At 44.7% G+C, this 3,697-nt stretch overlaps 1 pseudogene; it reads left to right on the forward strand.

The window, feature by feature from the left end:
* Positions 1-213: 213 nt before the first annotated feature.
* LOC106735254 (nuclease-sensitive element-binding protein 1 pseudogene) lies at positions 214-1,065 on the forward strand (annotated as a pseudogene).
* The last annotated feature ends 2,632 nt before the right edge of the window (positions 1,066-3,697 follow it).

A 3,697-nucleotide genomic window follows, 5' to 3' on the forward strand; every position in this document is an offset into this window, starting at 1 on the left:
AACCACTTAAAAAGCAAGCCATCCCTCTACGACCTGCTTTTGTACTGTTTAAGTAATTCAAACCGGTAGACCAAGGTCAGCAAGAATGGCAAAATTGTTTCCACCATCACCTTCACATAGAAGAATTCTGATACTGCTCATGGACCTCTGGGAATCTGGCAGGTCAGAGAAGTTCTAGTTCATGGCTGGAGAAAAAAAATTGAGAATGCATGCATGAAAGAAGGTAAGAAGAAAAGCTTCATCCAACCCACACCACTCCTTCCCAAAGGCATTAGAAAGCAATGCCAAGTGAGACTGGAGTTTGATGTCGCTGAAGGAGAAGGGTGCGAAGGCAGCAAATGTTACATACAGGCCCTGGTGGAGTTCCAGTTCAAGGCAGTAAATATGCAGCAGACCGTAACCATTATAGACGCTATCCACATTGTAGGGGTCCTCCACGCAATTACCAGCCAAATTACCAGAACAGTGAGAGTGGGGAAAAGAACGAGGGACGCTCCCGAAGGCCAGGCCCAACAACGCCGGCCCTACCGTAGGCGAAGGTTCCCCCCTTACTACATGCGGAGATTCTATGGGAGTCGACCACAGTATTCCAACCCCGTGCAGGGAGAAGTGATGGAGGGTGCTGACAACCAGGGTGCAGGAGCACAAGATAGACCAGGGAGGCAGAATATGTATCGGGGTTATAGACCACGGTTTCTCAGGGGCCCACCTCGCCAAAGACAGCCCAGAGAGGACGGCAATGAAGAGGATAAGGAAAATCAAGGACATGAGACCCAAGGCCAGCAGCCACCTCTACGTTGGTACCGACGCAACTTCAATTACCGACGCAGACGCCCAGAGAACCCTAAACCACAGGATGGCAAAGAGACAAAAGCGGCCGATGCCCCAGGTGAGAATCCCTCCGCTCCCGAGGCTGAGTAGGGGGGGCTGAGTAAATGCCGGCTTACCATCTCTACCATCATCCGGCTTAGTTATCCTACAAGAAGTGAATATGAAATTCCAGCAACAAGAAATGAACAAAAGATTGGAGCTGAAGACCTTAAGTGCTTGCTTTTTGCCCGTTGACCAGATAACTAGAACTATCTCCATTATCTATGCAGCATGGGGTTTTTATTAATTTTACCTAAAGATGTCTCTTTTTGGTAATGACAAACGTGTTTTTTAAAAAAAAGCCTGGTTTTTCTCAATACACCTTTAAAGGTTTTTAAATTGTTTCATATCTGGTCAAGTTGAGATTTTTAAGAACTTCATTTTTAATTTGTAATAAAAGTTTACAACTTGATTTTTTCAAAAAAGTCAACAAACTGCAAGCACCTGTTAATAAAGGTCTTAAATAATAATAATAATAGTAAACAATGCCAAGTAAAACACTGTCGACCTGCAATTTCTCTCATGGAGAGAAGTAAGAGCATAGTGAGCGAGCACCCAGTTTCCCCCGCCGTGCAGGGCACTGCCCAAGCGACCCGCTTCTTTCTCACCCAGTCTCGCACACTGAGGTGACTGGTGTGGCTGAGCGGTTGAGAGAGACTGGCAACAGGGAAGAGAGGCAGGGATTCGCAGATCTCCACACAGAACCGCAGATCCAATAACTTTGCCAAACAAGTCAGGAAGCCTGTCCACAAGCTGCTTGGGATGCCTCACCTACAGACCTCCCCAACTGGCCCACAGGCACCCCCAATGCTCACATGCCTCAAGCTCCGCACCATGGCTGCTCCCAGAGTATACCCCCATGAATACTGAGTGCAGGCCTCTGTAGACGACTTAGCTCACACAGACAATTCAGCCCTTCGGGACTGGGAGATGGCACACAGAGGAGAGCGTTTCCGGGCACGACCCTAGGGAAAACAAATGGGAGGCTATCAGTGTCTAGCCTGGCATTGTGGGATTGAGAGAAGACATATAATATTAAAGAGTCTCCCTCAAGAGGAGGCAAGGAGGGACCAGCAGTTAGCATAATGGCTAGGTCGCTGGACTCCCACGTAGTCAACTGTGGTTCGTGTCCTGGACCCGGTGGCTTAAAACTCATGCCGGGTGCATGTGTGTGCATGCCCAAGATCCTGAGAGGAGGATGGAGGAGAAGGGATTGCGGCATGGCCATCCCCCCTGGCGGGTGATTTCTCGCTTTCTGTCTCTCTGTCTCTCTCTGTCTGTCTGGTGAGCGCACATACCCTATAGCAAAAAATAAAATAAAATAAAATAAAATAAAAAAGAGGAGGCAAGGAGTGTGGAGCAGACATATCCATAGAAAACTTCTGAGAACTTCAGAATTCCCAGCTGGGTTAACTTGTGAAAGCTTTCCTTTCCCAAAGCCAGTCAGTAAAGATTGAAGTCAGTCAGTGAAGACAACACAAGACTTTAAGTAACATTAAAAACTCAGGGAAACACAATACCACCAAAGGAATACAATAATTCTCTAGTAACACTCCAAAGAAAATAGATATACAAATTGCCTGACAAAGAATTTAAAGTAATTGTTTTAAAGAAGCTCAGGGAGCTATAAAGATACGCACATGCATGCACACACACACACAAACAGAAAAGTCTATCATATAAAAAAAATAGATGAAGAAAATGAGAGGTTTGACAAAGAGATACAAATAATAAGCCAAACATGAATCAGGAGCTGGGAGATGACATGAATGAAATGAAAAATACAATAGATAATGTCAATAATGGACTTGACCAAGCAGAAGAAAGAATATTTGACCTTGACAGCCTATCATTTAAAATAAAGGCTTCACTCAGACACATCATAACCAACTATCATAGAGCAAAGACAGAGAATTTTGAAAGGAGCAAGAGAAAAGAAATTTATCATATATAAGAGGGCCTCCAAAGAGACTTCTGATGGATTTCTCAACAGAAACCTTGCAGACCAGGAGACGGTATGATGATATAAAGTGCTGAAAGAAAAAGAAAACAAAAACTGCCAACCAATAGTACTTTACCCAGCAAACGTGTTCTTCAGGAATAAAGGACAGAGGCTGATTTTCCCAGATAAACAAAAGCTAAGGGAGTTCGGGACCAGCAGTTAGTGTAATGGCTCTGTCGCTGGACTCCCACGTAGTCGACCACGGTTCAAGTCCTGGACCCGGCGGCTTAAACTCACGCCGGGCACATGTGCGTGCGTGCCCAAGATCTCAAGAGGAGAATGGAGGAGAAGGGATTGTGACGTGGCCAACCCCCCTGGGGGGTGATTTCTCGCTTTCTATCTCTCTGTCTCTGTCTTTCTGGCGAGCGCACGCACCCTCTAGCAAAAACCTCTAAAAAAAAAAAAAAGAAAAAAGAAAAAGCTAAGGGAGTTCATCACCAATAGATCTGACTCACAGGAAATGCTAAAGGGAGTTCTTCAAATTGAAATAAAAGAATGTCAATTAGTAACATAGAAACATATGAAAGTATAAAACTCACTAGTAAAAGTGAGCATATAGTCAAATTTAGAATACTTTAAAGTATAATGGTGCATAAGTCACTTTTAATTTTAATATTAAGGTTAAAAAAAAAAGTCTGGGGCAGCAGGAGGCATGGTGGTTTGGTTAAGGATGCTGGACTCCCACATGTTCAACCTCTGTTCAAGTCCTAGACCTGGTAACTTGATTTCTCACTCCCCCCTGCCCCCGCACTCTGCCCCTCTCTGGTCAGATTTAAATAAGCCCCCGCACTCTGTCCCTCTCTGGTCAGATTTAAATAAAGTTAA

The sequence above is a fragment of the Tupaia chinensis genome, unplaced genomic scaffold (genome assembly GCF_000334495.1).
Source record: "Tupaia chinensis unplaced genomic scaffold, TupChi_1.0 Scaffold000346_1, whole genome shotgun sequence".
NCBI lineage: Eukaryota > Metazoa > Chordata > Mammalia > Scandentia > Tupaiidae > Tupaia > Tupaia belangeri.